At 41.6% G+C, this 13,403-nt stretch overlaps 1 protein-coding gene across 2 annotated transcripts in view; it reads left to right on the forward strand.

Annotated features, from left to right (window-relative positions):
* The window catches only part of THSD7B (thrombospondin type 1 domain containing 7B), a 751,247-nt gene that overhangs the window by 479,808 nt on the left and 258,036 nt on the right, over nucleotides 1-13,403 (forward strand). The window lies entirely within an intron of this gene.

The raw sequence follows: 13,403 nt of genomic DNA on the forward strand, positions 1-13,403 counted from the left end.
AAGTTGAGTATTCTGTTGCGTATTATGAGCCCTCATAGGGCAGAAATTCTGTCTTCTATTAAACTGTTACATTATATCCTCCAAATAGAGTTCTGCAGGATTCTAACTTGGTAAATATGGCACCACAGAAAGTTTAGGCAAATGTCTTTTTTTCTAAATGAAGGAAAAAAATTAAAAATAAAACCTTGCAGGTTAGAAACATGAGAAAAGAACTGCATTAATAATAAAATCTTAATTTTATTACTAATTGTTTATGAAAGTTAATATAAATGGTGTTGAGTATAAGTTTTGCGAGAATAATTTCTTGGCTGGCTGGTAAAGAGTTCTAATTCCCAGGATTTCTGGAAATGCAGCATCTAATTGACAATTTTGTGACGTGATTTCTGAGCTCTTTTTCTAAAATTATATTGATTTATTTGAGATTCAGAATATTTAAATGATGAAGTTTTTCTAGTAGCTTCATTGAGAGAAAATTCACTCTTTAAAGTGTACAATTTGGTAGTTTTTAGTGTATTTACAGAGTTGTGCAACCATCACCACAATCTAATTCCAGGACATTTTCATCACCCCCCAAAAGAAGCACTCTACCATGAGCAGTCATTCCCCATTGAATTATTTTTAATGAAAGAAAGTCAACTGAGATAAATGGAGCTACTCTAAGGTGTTGTAAAATCAGGGGGAGAGTCACGGATGTATAAAAAGCTTGGTTGTGGTGATGGCTCCTTCCTATTCACTGTCATGATTTAATTTAGAGTGATGGCTGCCAAATGTCTTACTGAATGTGATGATTGATATGCATTTATAAATGGTTTTCTTCCAGACAGGTTTTAATATTTCTCCATAGGAGGAAGGACTCAGAGAGGCAGTCTAAATGGAAGGAGAGGCTGAGAACTTTTAAAGCTGAGTTTGCATAGCCTATCCTGTCTATTCTGAGTATATATATTTTTTGGTCTGGCTTAGGGGAGGGAGTGGTTGGAGATTAATTAAGAGCCTTGTCTTGCAGCTTCATCAACAAGCAAGCTACTCTCTGTACTTAAATATTTATTTTGGATGGTTTCATTGTGGCTAATGGAGATCGCTGGGGGTCTAAAGCTACTCCAGGACCACTTGTGCGCATGCAGACATAGTTGGCAGGCTACACTGTGTCCTAGAGAAGGACAATTTAATGCTTTTTTCCCTTGGATTTAGGATTCTTAATGACTACTCTTTCTCAACTCGAGTGTTTGAAGGTGCTCACCCTGCTTGTCTGGAAACTCTGATTTCCTGATTTTACTTGGTAGTCAGCTTGGACTTGTGTTTCCCACTCCCCAAGGCCCACAGCTGACCCTGATCACTTTGCTTCCAACCATGGCTGGGTAACTTGACCACAAGTCCTAACCTTCCTTTCTGGAATCTGCCACACCAGATTAGCTGTCAGAGTTTAAGGTCTCCCTTCCTCCTTTGTTACTCTCACCTGTATTAGCTATGCTTTTTGTTTGTTTTTTTGTTTGTTTGTTTTTGATATAATTTATGAATCATTTGTAATTTTATTTTGTTCACTTTTTTCCTGAAGTGTTTCATTCTTGCCGGTGTTTTTCAATTAGGGGACAAATCCCTTGAAGCCAAGAGCCCTACCTGTGTATATTTCCTTGGTTAGCTGTGAACACAGAGAGATTCAGGACTTAAAAATCCCTTAGAATAAAATGAATGGGCATTTTTAACTGTTCATTTCCTGATCTTGTATTAGAACCTAAATACAATGCTTCAAGGTTACCAAGGGACTATGTTTACATTATTAACTTATTAAGCATTTCTTATTTATTTGAAAATTCTTTTTTTTTTCCCTGAGAGGTCAGCGACAACTGGGGAGTATGTTTCCAACATGCAAAGTGAGTTGTATCTTTCCATAAGCAAGCTTATAATTGGGCTCCTGCAGGCACACAGCTTCCCATATGGTACTTGTGAGTCAATTAAAGCACCCTAACAAGCAATTACGGGTTTACTGTTTAATTCAATTTCCACAGCTCACACTGTTCCACTCAAAAGTTGCATGTATGTTATTTAGCATGTAATAATAAGCACACATTTTATTCAAATGTAGTTTTTGAAGAATGGGATCTCCAAATACTGTGCTTTTACCCACTGTGCTCTGCACAGAGAAAAAAATACAAGGGGAAAATGAAAACCCTTGGAATATGGCAAGAACTGGCTTTTATTTCCAAACTGCCTCATTTGGATAACAGCAAGTGAAAATGTCTTCTCTACTACATACAATTGGCACAGAAATGGAATTGCTAGGACATCCACTGGGAGAATTACAATACGTGGAATGGCTGATACGTGGAATGGCTGGTAGATTGAGCTCAGGTGATTGACATCTGAGGGGGAAGGGCCTGGGGTTGGTCCTTGAGTGAAGTTGGCTTGGTCAGGCCAGGGTAACCCCCGTCTCTGTCCTGGGAGATGCAATGCTAGGGCGCCTCCTTCTCAGTTCCCACTTATGCTACCAGGGCTCCTGGCCGTGCCCCACACCGGCGCTGGCCACCTAGGGGAAGGATTAGAGCAGCCCTTCCCTCTCCCTGAGGCCAGGGTAACTAGGCACAGGCAAGCTGGGAAGACGATTCCACACAGCATCTGAAAGCCCGTATTGATGTCCATCCCAACCCTGGCCAGCTCTTGGCTCTCAAGCATGGGGTGGACTGGATCATTCACAGTGGACAGTTCAGAGCAGGGTCAACAAGACACGCTTGCTGTGAATGAGAGCTTAGATGGACGTAGCCTTCTTTTCCAGGACCTAGAACTTGCTATTCTTTCTAGCTGTTCTCACCCCCTTCTCAATTTCAGTACTTCTCTGCAGAGATGATTGTCCCTTCATTCACTCATGAAGCCAACAATCGAAGCGTTATAGTTGGATGGGACAAAGTGGCTTTGCATTTCACGTGGCTCAGACTCACCCACATCCTGGTATTTGACATTGGAATGCACTTTTGTTTGATATAGAGGTACATTCTTACTTATGCTTCATCTTGAATAAGAAATAAGTCTGCCTGTTTCTCTTCCCTGAGGATACCCAACAGAGGGTGGGGAGAGTAATTCTAAAGGTAGCCTGAGTGGCTGAGGGAAGCCGGGCAGGGTGATTGAAAAACCAGAGAATTAAAACAAAACAAAACCAACCTGTTGTGAAAACAGTGACTGGGGAAGGCATGGTAAACCTGGTTGTGTCAACTCTGTTTTTCTTCTTATTTTTGGAAGTCGATGAGGTAGGCTTGGTTCTTAATCTAGTGGATGATGCAGTGCTAGGAGGAAATACCTTTGCCCTATGTTGTAGGCTGGCTAACAGCCCCCCAAATGACCAGGCCCTAATCCCCAGAACCTGTGAATATCTTACCTTACATGGCAAAGGGGACCTTGCAGATGTGACTGATTAAGTTAAGGATCTTGTGGGGAGAACAGGCTGGATTACTCAGGTGGGTCCAATGCAATCACAAAAGACCCTATAAGAGGGAGGCAGGAAGCGATGTGATGACGGAAGCAAAGAGACAGAGAAAAAGCAGCCGTGCTCGTGCTATACTCTCGGCTTTGAAGTCTGAGGAAGGGGCTAGGAGTGAAGGGTGTAGGCAGCCACTGCAGCTGGGAAGGGCAAGGTACCTGTTTCTCCGCAGAGCCTCGAGGAGACACCCGTCCTGCTGACATCTTGACTTTAGCCTGAGGAAACCGATTTTGGGCTTCTGACTCCTAGAATTGTAAGAAAAAAAAATTTCTGTTCTTTTAAGCGGCTAAGTTTTTGGTAATTTCTTACAGTGGCAACAGAAAACAGTAATACCCTGGAAACAAATTAACATTAAGAAACATCTTTCCTGAAACTAAAGGACCAATGACGTTGAGCTGTCCAGGAGAGCATCTAAGTCCTGAGCACTGACACCTAGGTCTCCAGAGGCGGGTTGCCCAATGACCCCTGCCTCCTACCTCATGGTGGGGCTTCAGAGAATCTGTCTGCTGTATTTAGGGGCACCTTAATGTGTGTGCTCCCTTTTCAGGAGACACGTCAGTTCAGGCTCAGCTTTCCAGGGCCTCTGCAGCTGGTGGTGAAGCATGTGTATAGGAGGCTTCACATCAATATTTTTTAAATGCTTTTAAGTGTGTGTCCTTAATCCAATCAGATTTCTGTGTCTGCCTCCTGTCTGCCATTATGGCTTCAGGGAAAGGGACAGGATAAATGCCACCTCAGATGGGAGGCGGATGTGTCTCTCAAACAGGGAGAAGGAAAAGCCCTCCTCTTCTTGCCAAGGTGGGTGATTGGTAGTAAAAGAGAAGGGGGGGTTGCAGGGCGGGGAAGCAGAGCAGAAGAAACGTGTGTTGTGGTTTTCCCTGACTCAGGGCTGATGTTTTAGAGGTGAGAGTTTGGCTAAGGAAACAGAAGAAAGCTGAAGGTTTTCTGCAATGTGTCTTGTTTAGAACTCTGGGAAGAACTCTGGGATGGATTGGGAGGCTGAGATTGACGTATGTACACTACTATGTATGAAGTAGATGGCTGGTGAATGCCTACCGTATAGCACAGGAAAAAAAGCTACAATCTGTTTGCAGGACATATATTGAGTTAACCTTAAAAATGCATTCCAGTACGCATTAGGTGCAGACAAATACTGTTGGATTCCACTTATACAAGGTACCTAGAATAGTCAAATTCATAGAGTCAGAAAGTACACCCGTAGATGCCAGGGGCCAGGGGGTGGGGAAGGGGAATGAGGAGTTAGTGTTTAATGGAGACAGTTTCAGTTTAGGAAGGTGAAAAATTCAGGAGATGGCTTATGGTGAGAGTTGCGCAACAATGTGAATGTACTTCGTGCCACTGAACTGTCAGTTAAATATGGTTAAAATAGTATATTTCATACTATGTGACTTTTACCACCATAAAAACACAGTAACAAAAAAAGAACTCTGGGAAGAGATGCCCTACGGGGCGCCACTCCAGATGTAGGGCCTTATTGCCGCCCCAGAAGCTCCCTGGGTTTCCCGTGCTACAGAGAGTCTGCAGAAATGCCTTCATGCCCGGGGAAGGGTGGGGTCTGCAGAAGTGCCTTCATGCCCGGGGAAGGGTGGGATAGGTGCTGGTGCCGGCAGGCTTCACAGGAAAACCCGCTCTGACTCTCCCAGAGCACTGATCACGGGGCCCCAGCCGGATACGCCACACCTGGAGGGAGCCAGGTGAGCTGAGCTCTCATCAGCTTAGATGACAACAGCCCCTCATCAGGCCGAGAGGGAATGGTTTGTGAGATTTTCACCCTGAAGTGAGACTTCCCTGGTGGATGTCACCAGGCTGAGCAGCCAGCCGGTGGTCGAGGGCCACTCTTATTGCAGATGCTGGCAGGGCCCTTCTTCACGCAGCTCTGAGACCCTTGCTGGCTGCCAGGCACCCAGATACCTTCCTGGAGGGGGGAAAGGGAAATGGCTGGAAGAAAAACTGCACATTCACCTGAAAATAATTATTTCAAATAGGAAGGAGGCTAATTAAAATGGCCCAAACTGAGAGAGCTTTAATTGGCGTTTGTACCTTTCCTGATTACCTGCTAGGAGGGGAGTTCTTAAGAAAGATTGCATCAGTCTATAATGAAATCATTGGAGTGGAGTGCATTTCTGTCCTTAGACTCGGCAAGAGCTGGCCTGCCCTGGCCTCCGTGCCTTAGAGGGCCCTTCTCCTACCTTCTCCTAGCCTGTTCCTTCCCACAGGCAAGAAGCCTCACTGGAGCCCATGCTTCCCCGTCCATCCCCTTATCTAAACCCTGCTCAGCTGTCAGGACCTTGGAATTCCCTGCCCTAATGGCCCTGAACCAGCTTCAAGAACTTACGGGGGCCTCTTCTCTGAGTCTGACTCTACAGCCTAGATCTGATGGGTGGACGGGGTGGCTGATTTGTGAATTGAGCTTTGGGGGATTGACTGTAGTGCCCACTCATAAATGTAAGACGGTCCCTCCGGGGGTAGAATCCAGCTGGGAGTGAAAGGAGAAGAGGGCTGGCCAGACACCCAGGGCTGGGCCCACAGTCCCTGTGCTGCCACATTCCAGCCTGAAACTCCAAGTCCTTCCAGAATTTTTATTGAACCCTCATGTTCCAAGTCATGAAGACATACATGTTAAGTAGGAGAATAGAACTGATCTATTACAGGTTGGTAAATTTCAAAGATAACTTCGAACTCTTTAGTCTTGTGGTTTGTGACCTCTTGTATTCCAACGCTGGTCCCCACGTGTGTTAGGGGCAACCTGGCATTGCATCATTAAATCAGGGACCTTGCTACACAGACATGGAACGTGTCATTACAAATGTTACGAGCCTTATCAAAGGAGAGGTCAAGGGTCTTAGAACGTGCATAGCAAGGGCAGGAAGCTGGCCTGTTACATTGCTTGTTCCTCTGCACAGGCATAAGGTGTGCCAGGCTCCTGTCTTCACTAGGTGCATCCAGTCATCCTTCATGCGTCCCCTCCATCCAGGAAGGCTCCTGACTGCGCAGTGCCTGAGGACCCTGAGCCATGCTTTTGCAGGACCCTGAGCATAGTGACCTTTCATTTCCATGTTTCTTTCATCTGTGTATCCCAGGCCACCAGTGCAGGGTCTGCCCTATAGAACACATTGTTCGAATGTCGTGTTAGCTGAGCAGTGGCCGCCCGCCCCCTCCCCTCCTCTCCTTGATGTGCATGTAAACTGGGTTCTGTACCTGATTGAAGCAGTTCACGATTGCAGGACAGCAAGCTAACAGCTCTTCTGTTTTTCTAGCATGTCACCCTCATTTCCTGGAAATCATGACCTCTTGAAACAAATTCTTCCTACCCTTTCTTGAACTCCGGTCAGGACCAGCTTTGGGGAAGTAATGTGGGTGTCCTTGGTGAAGATGATGAATGTGAAGAGATCTAAAGTAGCAGATTCCATTGCTTACTTAGTCTTTCCAGGTAGAACATTATCATTTCCTATTATAGGGCCAGCAACCCCTGCCCTCTTCATACCATAACTGAAAAGAAAACAAACTTATCCATGTCTGACTATCAGAGTTTAGAGGTGATAGGGGGCAGAAAGACTAGCTATTTAGTAGTAGTTAATAATCTGCTGATTTCAGTCACCATTAAAGCCTAAGAAGGCTGCCTAACCGTCCCACATTGACAGCCAGCGTCTTCAAAAGATTAACTACGAGACACGCTGAGAATTCATACAGGTCCTTGCTTTATTTCTTTAGCTAAATTCTCTGATAATTTTACATTTCCTGCTAAGCCATCCCTTTTCATGTTGCTAGAATTGAAAATAATCAGATAACAGCGGAAAGCAATTAGTAACTTTTTTCCCCTTTTTGGTGATTTTTTTTCTCCCAAGGCTCAGGCTGTGTGGTGATTAAGAGAAAGATCAAGCTGAACTCAGTTCTATGTGTTATGTACATTGCTAGACACTATGAATAGGAAAATGTGACCTCAGGCATCACAGAGATGTTTGGAGGGTTCCAGGTCACCCGACCATATCCACTTACCAGGTGACTGTTCTTATCTGAGAGCTCTTGTCTCAACAGCTTAGCTCAACCACCTGCTTCTCCATCATTCCTTAATGAGAATACCCATCTGTTCCAGGCAGCTACTCTGAGAGCTTTCTGCCCAAAGCTTAAGATAGCTAAATTTCAAACAATGCACAGTGAGATTGTTCTGCAGCTATTTGAGCTAATTTTACCTGGGAGTACAATTTTCCTCCAGTAAAGGCAGCAGTATTTCAAGTTTAATAAATAAAATATAATTAAGCATCAAATTGCCACTCTGCTTAAATGATTAATTCCAGGTAGAAATATATGACAGGAATGGTCAGTAGTGAATACCTCTTCCTTGCCTGATGGAAAGACCTTTCCCACTAGTATAGTACAGTATTTTAAATACTTAAAAACATCAAAAGAGACATCTTTTCTCTAGATTGTGACCTGCAAGTGATGTGCTGTGATCCAAAAGTCCCAGAACTCAGAGTTCAACTAAATAGCAGGTGTCTGACAGGTCCATTCTCTGTAATGGCCTATTTTTTTCATGCCTGCCCTGAACACATCCTTTCCATTCAAGACTGAAGTACCTACTTTTCTCTTGTTTACCAGGATTTCCCCATTGGTTATTGCCATTAGGGAAACTACATTACTGTGCTACTATTATCTGTCTACCTGCCTGTCACTGCCACTACTATAGCCTCCCAAAAGCTAGATTATTTATATGTACATGTATATCTGCATACACACACAGAAAATACTTTTATAAATTATTCATAGTTCCTTATATTTTGTGACCAAGTGATTGGATGGATGGATGAATAAATGGGTCAATTTCAGTAAGGTCTATTAGGGAAGAAGGTATAGGTAATAAAGATCCAGGTGTATAAGCAGCCTAGTGTCTAGTCTGCCATGGAGGTAGAGAAAGTGACCTTAAGAAGGTTTATTCCTGATCCCAGGGCATAAGCTATTTTTTCTGCCTTATGTTTATTCTTCTTGTGATCAGTAATGAAGCTCAAATGCTCCTAATGGTCTGAAAAGCGTTGCTACAATATATGCCCCTAATTATTACTTAGATGTTAAAATTCTCATGAATTCAGCATTAGCACAGAGGGGCATGGCACCTGTTTTTGTTGGATATGAGCACCTCAGTAAGTGAGGTGAAAATATGGCCAGCACTCTTGTGCAAATACTCATGCTTTTCTCATTAGACTCTTTAAGTACTAGGGATTTTGATCTTGGTGCTTCTGGAAGGAATTCCCAGCAGACCTTAGATTCCAGTTTCTGACTTCCTGGAGTTGTGGTCTTATATGGTAGCTTGAACTGTAGCCCCATTTTTATAGACACTAAGCATAATGCAAGAGCATCACTTGGAAATATAACACAATATCCTTGGGAGGGCCATGCAGTCCTTGGAAGAGCCTACTGACTTCAACATTATAATTTAAGGGAGGCTCCAGTCACATTTCTTAGGGGTCAAGAGGGTTTGGTAGGGTTTGGAAAATTCTTCCTGAGCCAAGGCAAGAGATGGTGGAATCTTCTTTGCAGTCATGTCTTACATTTCATTTCCAATAGCCTTCCTCATAATAATAGAAACTCTCCAGGCAGATGTACCAAGTGCTTAGTTCTGTGCTAAACACTTCATCTACATCAATTTATCATAAGATGTAGGTATTATCATTCCCGTTGTATGGATGAGTTAATTGTTTCAGTAGAATTTACATAAGTTGCCCAAGGTAACAGTAAAAAAAAAAAAAAAAAAATCTCTTTAGTTCTGTTAAACACCAAGGCCCACAATTTGATAAGTACACTTTACTTACCACCTCTGATTTAGTCCTCAAAGAAATTATCTGACTTAAGGAGTCTATACACACTTAATATTGCCCACAGAACTATATTGTAGGTTAAAAATAACATAGTTGAAAAATATCCTTTGAATAGATACATATGTATGTATAACTGAATCACTTTGCTGTACACTTGAAACTAACACAACATTGTTAATCAACTATGCTCCAATATAAGATAAAAATTTTAAAAAATATCCTTTGCCCATGAGTTGCCCAGTGGAAGGGGCCTCTGAATTGGCTTGTACCTCTAGCTACTAGTTATCCCCACTTACTCTGTCTTCCCTTTTCATTTCCTTTGTATGTATCTGTCATCTTTCCTTTGCTGGGTTTCCAGTCCTGTGTACTTCTCGCCTGCTGTTTCTTCATTTTTTGCCTACCCTCTAGTATCATTCAATACCCAGTCATTTGATAAATGTTTACTAAATGATTCCTTTTATACTAGAACATTCCTGAGAAGTAAATTGTTTTATTCAACTTGTTCATGTTTTTATTTCTATTGGTTCTTTTCACACTTGAAAGTAAATTAGGATCTTGAACTTGAAGAAATCTGAAAACCATAATGCCTGGCCTAAACTGATGATTGCATGCTATGTAGCATATCAATTGCCACTCACCCCTGAGTTGATCATCAGTGATAACCTAGAGCAATGGTCTTCAGTCTAATGTGGGTCAAGTTCATACTACAACTCTGAATGCATTCTGTGGCCCTTAGAATCCTCCAAAGCCTCCATTAGACTACTGGGTCACTTTATGCAGGAGTGATGGATCTGATTTATTCTACGTAGTCCTGTTAATGCATTGAATGTGTTAAGGGCATATCTAGTATATCGGTTGACTAATAGTGATTGTAAGTGTAGTGCAGAATCAGGTGAAGATTCACCCAGTTTTCTCTTCACCTTAATCTGAGGATGGCCAAGGAAGAAATGAGGTGTGGTGAGCGAGAGTGTGTACATGTATACCTGCTAGAACTATCAGCCTGCTTGATTTAAAACAAATATAAAAGATAATAATAGCCTTTATTTGGCTCTTGGTGGGTGGAGACACTGCTTTGAGAGTTCGCACAGCCCTTTGTTTATGTGCTTTTATAATACTCATTGTAACGATGAGACCAAAGCATAACCAATTTAAATAACTCATCTCAGTTCACATAACACCCAGGTGTTTGGAGATGGAATTTGCATTCATGGCACTTAGTAACAGTGTCTGTGAATTCTGTCATATGCTAAAGCTATTCTTAGTTTCTTGTGCAAAGAGTTCAATATAGACATTCATAAATCCAGTGTATTCTAATTTAGACAGTTTGTAGAACTTAAAAATATCTTTGAATGTTTATCATAGCTTTCAAATTTTAAACTTATTGAAATGAAATATAGAAAGTGAATATTTTATAAATTTATTTATTTTAGACTGTGTTGGGTCTTCGTTGCTGTGCATGGGCTTTCTCTAGTTGCTGTGAGCAGGGGCTACTCTTCATTGTGGGGCGCAGGCTTCTCATTGCGGTGGCTTCTCTTGCTGCGGAGCACGGGCTCTAGATGTGCGGGCTTCAGTAGTTGCAATGCGTGGGCTCAGTAGTTGTGGCTCGCGGGCTCTAGAGTGCAGGCTCAGTAGCTGTAGCACATGGGCTTAGTTGCTCCTCGGCATGTGGGATCTTCCTGGACCAGGGCTCGAACCCGTGTCCCCTGCATTGGCAGGCGGATTCTTAACCACTGTGCCATGAGGGAAGTCCTAGAAAATGAATATTTTAAAATAATGTATTATCATTGGAAAAACTCTTCATTTGTATATTCATAGAGGTTTAATTTTCAAACAGCAATACTTTTTGAAAGTATTTAAAATTCCTCTTCATATTATTCAGTGCATTGTCATCTTGGAAAAAAAAATAACTTGGCATGATAAAAATCCCCTAAATTAACTCCAAATTAGTTATCTAAACATGAAATTCAAGTAACATTTGCTTGTACACTACTTAAAGTATCTTGTTTTATTCATCATTAATGGCTATAATAGTCCCAACAAAGAAAATGCAGGTGATGTTGGTTTGATGTGTAATGGATTTTGTTCCTAGGATGTGGATAAAAACAAGAACAAAAACTATTCAAAATTAATGAATAGCCCCACCTGCTATGGAGCAGATGTACAAACTGGGAAGTATTGTGTGTGTATCCATTGTCATCTTAGCTGATTCCTTTGTCCTAAAGCATTAGCTAGGTTTGGCTTTCACCAGTAAATAGATAGATAGATGGATAGATAGATAGGTAGTTGGATAAATGGTGTTCAGATTGACTTATTCTCTGCTGTGCTCAGAATAAAGAAAGGAATTCAGAATATAAGAGAAATGGGCAACTGAAAGCCCCTGTGTATACTTACCCTGTGTTAAAGAAGTGTATATAAAGAGTTCTTAACAACATTTTTCCTAGGCTGTGGTCTCTTTATTTCTTGTGACTTGGTAGATTTTCAAGAGCTGTAATAAAAATGATCCTAAACCATAGTTTCTTTAGGATGATGAACGCAGCAAATATCCATTAACAAATACCATGTCCAAAGGCATCATGCCAAAAGTGGGTGGTCAGTGGGCAGGCTGGATCAGAACCACTTGGGACACTTCAAGACAAAAATATTCCTGGACTTCTCCCCCAGAGATGCTGATTTAGTAGGTCTGAAGTTATGCCATCAGAACTCTATGTTCTCAGAGACGTCCGTGATTAGGAATCGGTTGAGAAGTTTAGTTTTCAACTGGGGGTGACATTTGGCAATGTGTGAAGTCATTTTTGGTTTCCAAAACTGGGAGGGTGTGTGTGCTATTGGCATCTAATGGGTTGAGGCCAGGAATGCTGCTAAGTATCTTACAATGCACAGGACACACTTGTGTACCCACAAAATGAAATTATCCAATCTAAATCGTCAGTGGTGCCAAGGTTGAGACATGCTGGTCTAGAAAATAAAGGTAAATCCTTAGAGTCCATAATTAGGGTGAATAAAAGATGCACAAAAATACCATTCATTCTTAATAAAATAAATGGCATTAGTCCAAAGACTCAAAAAATTAAGCAAAATCTCAAAAATGTTTTACCTTGAGATTATCAGTTCATGGTATGACTGGAGACATTCCAGCTGAAAAAGTATGTGAGAAACATCTGCAACTGGTAGGATATTTGTATTGGGGATTATCTGGATAGATTATGCTGTATTTAAAAAAAATAAATAAAAATTTTAACTGATCCTGAAATGTTAGCAAGGGAAAAAATGTTTACTTGTAGAAAGCAGAAATTCCTTTTAAAACACTGACTGAAGTGAAAAATAGGGCCATTTACATAAGTGCCATTTAAACAAGTAAACAAAAATCAAATCTAGGAAAAGTTCAGATGATTTTTTGGTGGTTTTGTCCTTTTTTGTCCTCCTATTACTCTTTTTTTTTTTCCAGTTGTTGATTTTTTTTTTTTTTTGGAGTATAATTGCTTTACAATGTTGTGTTAGTTTCTGCTATACAGTGAAGTGAATCAGCTATATGTATACCTATATCCCCTCCCTCTAGGACTTCCCTCCCACCACCCCTCCCCACCATCCCGCCCATCTGGGTCGGTCGTCACAGAGCACCGAGCTGAGCTTCCTGTGCTTTATAGGATGTTCCCGCTAGCCATTTATTTTATGCACGATAGTGTATATATGTCAATCCTAATCTCCCAATTCGTTCCACCCTCTCCTTCCCCTCCTGTGTCCACATGTCCGTTCTCTATGTCTACGTCTCTATTCCTGCCCTGCAAATCGGTTCATCTGTACCATTTTTCTAGATTCCACATATATGCATTAATATACGATATTTGTTTTTCTCTTTCTGGCTTACTTCACTCTGTATGACAGACTCTAGGTCCATCCAGGAATGAAATTGGGTCATTTGTAGAGATGTGGGTGGACCTCCTATTATTATTCTTTTACAGATTCTCTTTTCTAGTTTTGTATCATCTCTAGAGATCAAATGCTCACAGGCAGGACATACAGAAAATTACTGAATGTTATTTTGGTTGCTGTCAATGCTGGGTTTGGATTAATAACGAAACCAATTAAATTCTCAAATACCTCCACTG

Source organism: Balaenoptera musculus, chromosome 7 (genome assembly GCF_009873245.2).
Source record: "Balaenoptera musculus isolate JJ_BM4_2016_0621 chromosome 7, mBalMus1.pri.v3, whole genome shotgun sequence".
In the NCBI taxonomy this organism is placed as follows: domain Eukaryota; kingdom Metazoa; phylum Chordata; class Mammalia; order Artiodactyla; family Balaenopteridae; genus Balaenoptera; species Balaenoptera musculus.